This window comes from Galeopterus variegatus, unplaced genomic scaffold (genome assembly GCF_000696425.1).
Source record: "Galeopterus variegatus unplaced genomic scaffold, G_variegatus-3.0.2 Scaffold452, whole genome shotgun sequence".
NCBI classification, from domain to species: Eukaryota; Metazoa; Chordata; class Mammalia; order Dermoptera; family Cynocephalidae; genus Galeopterus; species Galeopterus variegatus.
Genome location: NW_007726563.1, coordinates 472,738 through 485,273, shown reverse-complemented (window position 1 = coordinate 485,273; position 12,536 = coordinate 472,738). Strand labels below are relative to the sequence as shown.

At 37.2% G+C, this 12,536-nt stretch overlaps 1 protein-coding gene across 1 annotated transcript in view; it reads right to left on the bottom strand.

Moving 5' to 3' along the window:
* Positions 1-12,536, bottom strand: part of USP49 (ubiquitin specific peptidase 49) — a 94,139-nt gene that overhangs the window by 38,976 nt on the left and 42,627 nt on the right. Inside the window, exon 3 of the mRNA XM_008568919.1 lies at positions 9,507-9,580. The gene's annotated coding sequence lies outside the window, so the exon portion shown is untranslated. The remainder of the gene's footprint in view (positions 1-9,506; positions 9,581-12,536) is intronic.

The window sequence follows — 12,536 nt, the reverse complement described above, 5'->3', positions numbered from 1 at the left end:
AATCAACTTGGTTGGATTCAGGTCACAAGTTCCGACTAAGCTTCTGTGGGTGTAGTTTATTATTTATTTTATTTTTTTATTTTTTTCAAAAGATGACTGGTAAGGGGATCTTAACCCTTGACGTGGTGTTTTCAGCACCACACTCTCCCAAGTGAGCTAACCGGCCATCCTATATAGGGATCCGAACCCGTGGCCTTGGTGTTATCAGTACCACACTCTCCCAAGTGAGCTAACCGGCCATCCTATATAGGGATCCGAACCCGTGGCCTTGGTGTTATCAGTACCACACTCTCCCAAGTGAGCCACCGGCCGGCCCTTGTGGGTGTAATTTAAATAAGCTCCATATTCAAAGCTTTGCAGGATCTGTCTGGCATGAGCGCTACCCAGTGGCCGGTCTAGGACCTAGGAAGTGATCTAGCTCAGTGTTCAATTCTTAAAGGCTTTGATGCTGTTTAGGATCAGATCCATGCATACATTGTTTAGGGGTGGTCCCAGGAGTTCATAAACAACTTTATGGGGTCTCTTCCCCGAGTTCCTCTCTCTTCATTTTCTACCAGGTACTTTCCACTTCCCTGGAGCTCCCTTTTTCTCTCTGCTTGCCAGAAAGCTGGGGCTTTAACTACCCCACTCTACCACATATTTTGGAGGCTAGGCAGCAGGAGGACAGAGAAAGAAAAAAAGTGATGTGGGTTTTCCCCACCCTTTTGGGACTACAGCCTCTCCAAGTGGAGAACAAGGTTCCCCTTCCTCAGAGTTTCAGGCATCTGTAGGACCCAGCTGCTGTCACTACAAACACTACTACCACAAGATTGCCTGGGAGCTGGGGCATAAGAGAATGAAGAAAAATGTTTCAAAGTGGGGAGTTAGAAGTCTCCTTTCCCACTCGAGACAGAACTAGAGAGTTTATTCTGGAACTCTCTGTCCATGCCTGGTGCCCACTTCCAAGATTGGGTTGCCTTGAATCCAGGCCAGGGTATAGTAGGAATAAGAGGGGAAATGGATTGGGAATACTTCAAATCCTGGTCTTCATCTGTATCTATAAAATGATGGTTAAAAAAAAAAAAGGAAAAAAAATCCTGGTCTTCTCTATTTGCCTGCTATTTACTTGTCAAGGTCCTCAAATTGCTGCTCCATGGGTTTTGTTCAGGTTTTTAGCTGCATTCTGTGGAAGAGACTGGGCAGAGTGCACTTACTCTGTCTTATTCAGAACTGGAACTCTCCGGGAGCAATTACTTTTTAATTTAATAGTCACATTTTAATGTGGTTTATAAAATAACAGAAAATCCACAACTCCATGGATATTTTTTAGGATGAGGTTCAAGTAGGCTTTTAAGGTAAAAAAAAAATAAGTAATTCGGATTACAGAAAAATATTAAGTAACTCTACAGATATTACTGGAATGTGGCAAAAATTACAAAAGTGGTATACAGCTGACAGAAGTAGCTTGAGAAATACTGTTTTACAAAATAAAAAACACTTTATTTTTAAGGCTATTTCTATAAAGATCTATTTTTATAATAGCATTATTAATTTTAATTATAAATTAATATAAAATAACTCCGTATGAACCTGCTTATACTATTTGCCTTCTGTTAACTGACCTTGTATTTGTTCCCCTCTGGCTATATTTGTTCCCCTCTGGCTATTATAGTCTACAGAATACTGGGAAAAAAATAAGGAAGGTCATTTAGGGACCTGTAAACAAAGTTTTTCTTAGGAAGACGGGTCTGAGGCACTTAGAAAGGAGGACAGAAGGTCAAAGGGAGTGTTACACACATATTAGGCAGTAAATGAAAAGGCCATGGATTCAGAAGTTATACTCTTCTTTTAGAAGTTTGCCTAATTTAACCTAGAGTATAAGGAACTCTTCCTTGGTATTCCTATAGTATCTTCTTCACACCGAATATCATGGATGCCTAACTTTAATACCTGGTTTCCTTTATCCATCTGATTCAACTCTGAAGTCCTTGAGATGTGGGATAATGACAATGAAATAAAATAAAATAATCTAGGAACAGAGCAAGGAAGGAGAGAGTATAAATAAAATTTGAAATTTTCCATAATAAAATGTTTTTTAAAAATTATGGAAATCAGGGCCGGCCCGTGGCTCACTCGGGAGAGTGCGGTGCTGATAACACCAAGGCCCCGGGTTCGGATCCCACATAGGGATGGCCAGTTCGCTCACTGGCTGAGCGTGGTGCTGACAACACCAAGTCAAGGGTTAAGATCCCCTTACCGGTCATCTTTTTAAAAAAAAAATAATAATAAAAAAAAATTAAAATTAAAAAAATTAAAAAATTATGGAAATCAGGGTTCATTATAGACAAAATACAACTGGAGTCCTTGTTTTTGCCTATTAATTTTATACACTTAAAAAAATAAAATTTATATGAGACAGAATATAAAAATTCCAACAGTAAAATTCTCCCTCTGCTTTCTGTCCTCAGTAGCTTCCCTAGAGGTAATTATCGTTAACTGTGTATCCTGGGGCATACTTCCAGGAATATTTATTTTATACATTTAGAAACATAATGTTTAATATAAATTGGATTTTACCATACCTGTTATTCTGTATCTTTCTTCTTCTTAATTTAATGTATCCTGGACATTTTTCCAGATATCTGTCTTTACCTCACTCTTTTTAAAGAGTTTAGCATATTCTGTGATATGAACTGCATAATTAATTTAACTAGCTCCCCTACAAGAGGAGAATTATGCTGTTTTCAGTGTTTTATTATTACAAACAATACACCATGGATATTGTTGGCCATATATCAGGGCACATTGATGCAAGTATGTCTGTGAGATAATTTACAGAAGATAAATTGCTGTGTCAAGGGATATACACATTTAAATTTTGGATAGATATTGTCAAACTTCCCTCCAAAAATGTTACTCTAATTTACACTCCCCCAGTCTCTCCCCCCGCCATCCAACCAGTAGTATTTCATTCAGAGTACATGTTTCTCCAATACTTGTAATTGACACACCTTTAAATATGTTTCAATACGACATTTGAAAAATTACATGAATACATATATATTTTGTTTTCATGTCTTTAATTATGGTGAATATTGATCATTTTTTCTTCTTTTTATGTGAACTGTCAATTTATGTATTTTCTTCTGGGTTCTCGGTCTTGTAAAATTGATTTGTAAAAACAGTTGTGTTCTAATGAAATCAGAGTACATGCTTTCAAAAGGAAAAAAAAGAATGACCCTCAAATTACAGATTTAAAAATACTGAACATCAGCTTAAAAATTAGAGTACATATTACCTACCAGGAAACAATGTGACTTGATGACTGAACTTTCTATAATAGTGTATATGATTACAGGACATTCAGATAAATGTCCAATAAAGGAATACAGAAGACAAGTCAGATGTTTATATCTTCAAACAACCATGAAATTCACATGTAATGTTGTTTAAATCTACTAATTTACCTTTAACTCAGCACTTCTTCCCACCTTTCCCCAGTCCTGGATAAGGCACTCCTTCCTATTCACCTGACTTGAAAACTTGGCATTCTCTTTAACTCCTTATTCATGTCACAATCAAGTCAGTTGCCAAGGCCTACAAATTTGTATTCAGAAATAGGGGTACCAGATACTGGTCTAGGTTCTTTGTTACAATAGCTCATTTAAGAGAAGGAATTCAAATGCTACCCTTGCTTCTTGAACCTAAACATCCTCTCCGTTTCCACTACTATCCCCTTCTCCCTAATGCAGGCCCCTGATACTACAAGCCTGCATTATTACTGCTTTAACTATTAGTTGATCTTGATGCCTCCTATCTTTCTGCATCTGCTACAGTAAATCTTAAATGTTATCACTTTATTAAACAAAAACAGCATTATCATCCTATACTGCATTCGTCTGCTTAAAAACCCACAGCAGCTATTTAATATCCAATAGACAATTAACTTAGGTATAGTACAACAAAAAGCATATCTGTTTTAGAAATCTATCTCAAATCTGGCATTACCTTTTACTAGTTGTGTGACTTTAATCTATGTGATAGTGCCTATTAGCATATAGAAGCTGCTCAAAAAAACTGGGTGAATGAATTTTCAAAACTTCAATAGAATGTTAAGGGATTTTTAAATTAGAGAAATGACCTAATGACTACTATAATTCCTGGAATATTGTATGCACTGTATAATATATGTTAAAACCCAGGCTTCCAGTAAAACACAGGAGAATGAAAACACATGTTTCCTCTTAAAACCCCAGTAAAATCACAATAAAGGAGTAAAAATGGGCATAAATTCATAAGGACAAAAAGCATGGGATAATGAGACATAACAGATGAGAGATTCCATGAAAATTTTGGAAGCTGGAAAGTAAAGGGAGGGAATGAAAACCATAACACACAAGAGCATGCTAAAACTTAAATGCTGCCTACACCAAGATGAAATAAACAAAAAAACAAGCTGGTTAGAAGTCAGAACTTGGAAAGGTTCAGGAATTGCAGGTTCCACATACCCCTGAAGGTGGAGGTAAGGTATAGAACCCTGCCCCCTCCCCCCAACAAACAAACAACCACCAAAAAGGAATTTGGTTGAACGCCTTCATGAGGATCCCTTACAATTTCCGCCTCCTCAGCCCTGAGTAGCCAAATGACTATGTTTCACCCACTTTGGCAGAAGACTGAGATTTTATTTGAACCTTAGACATTCTGGTCTTTGGTACACCAGGCACAACTGAGAATGGGGTGCCTAGCAGGTAGCAATGCTGAATGGACAACAACCATTTGGTTTTTCTGATTAAAAAGCTCCTTTTACACTTTCAATAAAGGGAAGGACAAGATGCCACCCAATTAAAAAAAAAAAAAAAAGAGCTCCTAAAGTGTATATTAAAATTAAAATAATTTTTAGAGAAGATTTTTGGTCACTCACATTTGGAATGTCAGTTTCTTTTTCCATTAATATTCTAATGGTGTTCCCAATTGTTTACACTCAGAAATGGCTTAATTTAGTGAGTGATAAGACAGACATAGCCAGTGAGAAGGAATCTGACAGCAGTATTAATTAACCTTCAAGTCATTATTAAGTCACTCAATCCAATGAGCCAAGTAATCTCTTTCTGTATAAAAGTCTTTTAAAGTATAGGGTCTTGGGAGCAACTCACCAGGCAAAGATCTCGTGCACATAAGAACATTTTTCTCCAAATAAAAAACAATTAGAATACATTTAACATGAGTCGATATTTAATTTTCTTTAAAGTTAAATTTCTTGACAAAACTAGCACTAACTTCGAAAACAAAACAAGAATCAACCACAAGAATAACCGGATAGGCCCATCTTTAGTGTTATATTAGGATCCTGTGTAAGATCTGAAAAATCGTAAACCACTTTTTTTTTTAAAAAAAGATGACTGGTAAGGGGATCTTAACCCTTGACTTTGTGTTGTCAGCACCATGCTCACCCGTGAGCTAACCAGCCATACCTATACAGGATCCGAACCCGTGGCCTTGGTGTTATCAGCACCACACTCTCCCGAGTGAGCCATGGGCTGGCCCTGGTGCTTTTTTTCTAGTAATCAAAAATCACAAAATGTCAAGGCACTTTATGCTCAGCACTCAGCCACTGAGAAACACCAGTCAGTGTTTACAAACCACAGTGACTATCAATTCTGAGACTCCCCTGTAGAGGGAGCTGTGTCCAGGGCAAAGGTCTCGAAGGCTAGAATGAAAGCTAGCATGGAAGCTCCATGAGGATAGAGATTTTTTTGTTTTTATTTTGTTCACTACTTTGTTTCCAGCCCCTAGAACAGGGCTGGAACATAGTAGGTGTTCAGTTAATATTGTAAAATAAAAGGCTGTCCTAAAAGATCCTTTCCAAAGTCAGAGACAACCCATACAAAGAACATTCTAAATTTGGTACATATCAGTGGGTGAGGACACCATGACTTTCTGGCCCACACTGGGGTCACTAATGTTCTGATGTAGAAACAAACCAGTGCTTCTCACAGCAAATCTAGTGAGAAGAGTGGCCTTATTTTACATTTTGCAAATCTCTTTCATGTTTGGATTAAGGAAGATAGCTGGATTCCCCTGTCTGCTTCTGCAGTCAGTTGCACATTATGTAGCCTCTGGAAAACTTCATCGCACACTTGTGAGAGGATGAGGGTGGAAAAAGCAAATAACATTTTAGTATTGTTTTGAAAACAGTGTTGACCTCATCAGCCTCCGAAAGGGTCTTGGGGGGGGTCCCTGGACCACCCTTTAAGACATTGTTTTAAAAGATATGTACACTAAGAGCCAAAGCCTTGATCAACATTCAGAAGGGATTCTCAAACAGAAGGGGGTAAAAAAGACAGAAGAGGAAAACATCACTGACTACATGCAGCCATACTTGCAAGAAGGCCAAGACAATTTATCAGTGTACTTGTTGGTACTTTAAATGTCACTTACTCTTTGTACTTTTACCGTATTTCAACAGGAAATAAGTTGCTATTTGAAGAAAAGAAAAGCTAATGCTTCTCTCTGACAAGACAGACCACAGAACAAAAACCACGTACTATAACTCCTTCCTGTTCCTATATAAATGTCGACTGTTAATGTACATTTTCTTTTTAGACCATCACTTATAAGTGACATTCTAATTATAAGACCCATAAGTCACCTTTCTCCTGGCTTTTCTTTTCTTGCACAACTTTCCGCTGACGGTCATTCAAATATTATTTAACAGGACAAAAGAGCAATTTCCAATTACCAATCAGTTCCAAACTGCTGCACAGTTCAATCTTTCTGTCTGCATGTTTCTATGAATAGCAGCTAAATGGTAATCCAAGAATCAATGTATTCTAATCCCTTCTACACGTGTGTTGTTCTTTAGCTAGTTCAGGTGATTTCTAATGAAGCAAAACAGCTGTATTCACTTAAGTACGGTCAATAAAAATAATTATTTATGAATAATTATCTACATCATTTTTTCCATACTTAAGAAGATACATAATTTCAAATTTTCCTTCCCACAGGCAAGCAAAAACAAATTAGTTAACAGTGACTTTTTCAGGCGATATTTAGCTTTATGTCTTACTTAAATTCACACCCACCTTAGCAAACCTTCTAAAAGCAAACCTTCTAACTAGGCCAGCACTCCCCTGGTCAATAGCATAGGCTTAGGTTTAAATCCTGCAGTTGCCACTTATAATGTGACTTTGGGCAAGTTACTTAATATGCACTAACTTTTCTCAGTTTTAAAACAAATAACAGTATCTACCTCATAAGTGGATGACAGGATTAAATGTGATGATGAATAAATGAGTAAAACACTTAAAATATTGCCTGACACAATAAATACTCAGTTAATGTTAACTTCTGTTTTTATACATTAGTCTTCTAAAATAACCTCACTATAGTCACAGCAGACAAAATAGTTCATAATTATCTCATAGAAGCCCAGAACAATACAAAAGAGAAATAATAAAAAGAGATGACTGTTTCAGTGTGCTTCCTTCTCAAAGTAGGTAATCTGTACCACCTAAGAAAGTGTTGATAAGCCATGGAAAAGGTATCAAAGATATTTGCAAAACGTTTATGATTCTGTGCAACAAGAAAAAAAAATTGTCCTTTATAATAGATTAGCAGAATCTTAACAGAAAATTCAACATAACTACTGTATTAGTCCATTTATGTTGCTTATAACAAAGTACGCTGAACTGGGTGATTTATAGAGAAAATGAAATTTATTGCTTACAGTTTCTGAGACTGGGAAGTCCAAAGTCCATCTGGTGGTGGAGACAGTGACCCAGCAGTCTCACATTGCAAGACGATGGAAGCAGAGAGAGCAGAGAGAGCAAAAGGCAGACTCTCCTCTTCTTTTAAAGCCCTTAGAACCACGCGCCTGACCACCATTTGTCATCCATTCACTATGGCATGGTCCTACAATCCAATCACCTCTTCAAGGCTCCACTTTTCAATTACCATATTCAGGAAGCAGGACTCAGTAAAGCTTGAGATTGGTATGCTCAGTCATCATGTAATAAGATGGAAAACTCTCTATTTTGTCATCCTAACAGCTAACACAAGAATTCCTCTCGGAAGAAACTTTCTGTGTGAAAATATGTTCCCTCAGTATATCACCTCCCATCCTCCCCAAATCCAGTCCACTTGGAGTGGATAGTTCCCTGCAGAATGGCTGTCAAGATTCCAAAATGGTTGTCAAGAAAGGGAAATTATCCTGAATTAGACAAGGAGAAGAATTTGTTGTTTTATCTCTGAAAGGAATGGGAAGAAGAATGATTGAAGGGAGTTCTGGGGGGACATAATTCAATCCACTACGACTACCTAGAGACAAAAGAATTGTGCACCCTGCTTTGAGATTGATACTGTTACAGCCTGAAGATGGCTGTTTTTTCACACATACTGGTAAGCATCATATATACCATAAGATATGCAGTAAGAGTTGAAGGTACATAATTCTATTCATAATTCTCACAAATACTCTAGCAGGATACTCTGAGAGAAATGAAGCTTGAACCCAAAAATAAAATTTTTATTAAAAAATTAAAAAAAAATTTTTTTTCTTGGCCACTAGGGTTAACCTTATCCATGACAGTTTTACTTGCAGTGTTTCAGAAAAAAACTCATGTGGATGTTTGGTACATAAAAATGCTAACTGGAATGAGAACTATAGCTAACATTTACTAAATATTTACTATGTTCCCCAGGCATTAATTCAAGAATTCTAAATAGATTAATTAACACTCATCATTGCTATGAGATAGGCATTTTATTGTCCCCATCTTATACCCAAGGAATTGAAGCAGAATGATATTAACTTGCCCCAATGTCAAGTTAATAGTAGCTGGTTAAAAACAATCTGGCTCCAAAGCCCATGTTTTTAACCATAAGACAAAGAAGGTTGCACAAATACATGCCATACACTTATATACTCTGGAAGGGAACTAAGATTCAGGTAGAGGGTTTTAGTTATCTATAATGTTTGCATTACTGACAAAAAGAATGTATGGACTTGTGCAATTAAAAAGATTTTATATCGCATAAACTTAGTCAAGTTTTTTATTGGGCTTTCTGTGGAATTCTATTTGATTACCACCTGACACACATCTGCACCTGCTCAAATGAATAGGATCCCCATAGTGAGCCTAACATCACAGCAGCTGTCAGTATTTGGAGAAAAAGGAGTGGATAATCACTCTTGACAGGTCATGACAGAGTCTCTCTCCAACCACCAACAAGCTTTAAGACCTATCTCCTAGACTTGTTTTAGTATGGTTGCTGATCTCTAACTCCCATTTTATCTTTGAATATGGCTGTGTCCCCTCTTAGTTTAAGTTAATTCATGGTATTGAAAAATTCACAAGGTTAAGATGGAAGCAGGTAGTGAAAGTTCAGAACAGGGATAAGACAAAGACAGTGATTGATCACTTACCCTGGTAGTATACCAACCTTGGCTACCTATTACAGATTGGCCACACATAATGCTATTATGAATAGTTTTCATTAATAATGTTTTATTATAGTTTAATTCTTACCCATTAAACAAGTTTTTTCCATCTTCTTCCATATCATTCCACAGTCATTGGTTAGGTTTCCTCTTGTCTATTACCTACAAGGGTAAAGAATCTGTAAGGCTGGGCTTATACATGACAAGAAAAATCAATTTCATGAATTCTTTACAAACTCAAAAGAAGAACAGTATATTACAATGCAGTGAACTCCCTACAGTCCTCAAACCTGATATAAGTGAAAAAAAATTGTGAGCCTTTTTTTTTTTGGCTAAAAGCAATCAAAGATTTAGTCGCTTAAGGATAGACAGATCCATAAGTGGAAGTATTAAAGGTTTACTTCCTGAAAAAATGCACTTCTGCTTCTGTTTTAGGTTTTAAAGATTATACATTGTCTTTGCATATAACCTGAAACTGTCAGAAAAAATAACATACTCATGGTAACAATCATACTCAAATATCAAAAGCTAAAATTATTTTTGCATAAGCAAAACACATAATAATACAAGATGGCATGAGGCAACTCTCTTGTGCTAAGTGGGTTCATGACCTTTATGTAAACAGCATGTTTCTTTAAAAGCAGTATATATTCTATACACAGGGAAATTATATTAGTCAAAGATATCTAGAGTTTGATTTGGATAAATTACTTGTATAACCATTTTTTAGGTTTCTGACACTTTATTCAGGAAGCAGGACTCAGTAAAGCTTGAGATTGGTATGCTCAGTCATCATGTAATAAGATGGAAAACTCTCTATTTTGTCATCCTAACAGCTAACACAAGAATTCCTCTCGGAAGAAACTTTCTGTGTGAAAATATGTTCCCTCAGTATATCACCTCCCATCCTCCCCAAATCCAGTCCACTTGGAGTGGATAGTTCCCTGCAGAATGGCTGTCAAGATTCCAAAATGGTTGTCAAGAAAGGGAAATTATCCTGAATTAGACAAGGAGAAGAATTTGTTGTTTTATCTCTGAAAGGAATGGGAAGAAGAATGATTGAGAGAGGGAAAGGAAGAGAAGAAAGAATAGTTAGTATAATGGAGCAAAGCTGGGATTAGGTGGGGGTAAAGCTCTCAGGTCAAGGGAAGTCTGAAAACATTTCAAGAACAGGGATACCTTACTAGGAAAATTGTTTGCATCTAATGCAAAGTAAGGCTCACCCCACCTCTATTTTGCTCCCTTTCTTCAGTTAGTTATAGAAAACCCACAAATACCCTGTGAATAGGGCCCTTCTGAAAATCAGAGAAGGTGCTCAGTTTCACATCTGTGTGCACTACAGTTCAAATCAGTGGCACAAGGCAAGAAAGCTGCCCAAGAGGCAGAAGAGGTTGCAAGATCATGAAACCCAGAAAATACTCAAATAATTTTAGGGAGAAATTACAACTTTCACACGTTCTAGGTTGGGGGGTCTGAGGCAACCTTATCCAGGAAAGCTAAGCTGACACTGTATGGATGGGGGTTTCACATCCATAAAATGTCCCTCTTTCCTATCAAATGTTCCCACTTTCAACATAAGAAGACCAAAGCTTAAAACTTGATTAAGTTTAATCCAAGTTACTTTAATTAATTTTGGATGCTTCCCAAAAGCTTACTACAATTATCAGTTCTACACAAAATAAAACCTAGGATATGTAAGCACATGAAATTTAAAGCCCTACGAAACTTATTACTTTGAAAAGTAATGACTTCAATAATTATGATGGTGTGGGCCGGCCCGGTGGCGCACTGCTATAGTGCGCCGCTTGGGAAGTGTGGCGGCGCTCCCGCCGAGGGTTCGGATCCCACATACAGACCGGTTCCCGCTCACTGGCTGAGCGAGGCGCGGGAGCAACACCGAGGGCTGCGATCCCGTTGCCGGTCCCGGTCCGGTACGGGGGCGACACTGAGGGATGCGATCCGTTGCCGGACATGGAAAAAGACAAAAAAAAAAAAAAAAAAAATTATGATGGTGATCTTAAAAAGTGGGAAATTAAAAGTCAGCTCAATTCTGAAAAGTACTAATAAGACTCCACACATTCAGGTATTTTCCAGCTAAGTCCCGCTTATATCATTTAAACTACTACAACACACTTTTGAATGGGAGGGGGATGGAATTACAGATGTGTAAAACAAATCAGTACAGTAGGAACAAACTAAAAATGTGGATGACATCCCTTTAAATGGTCATTAGAAATAAAGTCCTTAACAATCAGGAAAGCATAGTCCAAGCTTTCCTATTAGTGAAACATGCTGAACTCTCAGGCTGTCTGGTGTCATGCAAGGCAAGAGTACAGGATGTGAAGTAAGGGAGACCAGCTACATCATGGTGTCCATTTCCTAGTATGAGACCTCACTTAACTTCTCTGAGCCTGTTTTCTAATCTACTTCATAGCACTGGTGTAAGGATTAAAAGATAATGCAGGTAAAATGCTAGTATACTGCTTGGCACATAGCTGATGATCAACAAAGGTTTAGTTTCCTTCCTTTTACTTTCAAACTTTAGAGCAATTTTCAGGGCTTGAAGAGGAGAAAATCCGATCTTGAAACCTTACCCAACTTACTCTTATTCTGCCAAATAACAACAATAATAATATGACGATAATGATAGCTGTTATCACTTATACAGCTTTTAATGTGTGCCAGACACTCATCTAATGCTTTTACATATATTAATTCATTCAATCCTTATCACAACTATGAGGTAGATATTATTTTTATTCCCATTCTACGGATGAAGAAACTGAAGCACCAATAAGTTCCACAGCTAATCAGGGGCAAAGCTAGGATTCAAACCCAGGTTACTACTCTTAAGAAATACTAGCAGCTGAGCTGGCCAGTTAGCTCAATTGGTTATTACACCAAGGTCAAGGGTTCGGATCCCCACACTGGCTAGCTGTCAATGAATAAATACAACTTTTTTTTTTTTTAAAGAAATACTAGCAGCAATGCCCTTTCTTTGAGAGCTCTCTAATATTAATGCAATCAGATAGCGAACATTCAGATAGCTTACCAAGGAGAATACATCCATTATCTAAAAATACATACTAATATATATATATATATATATATATATATA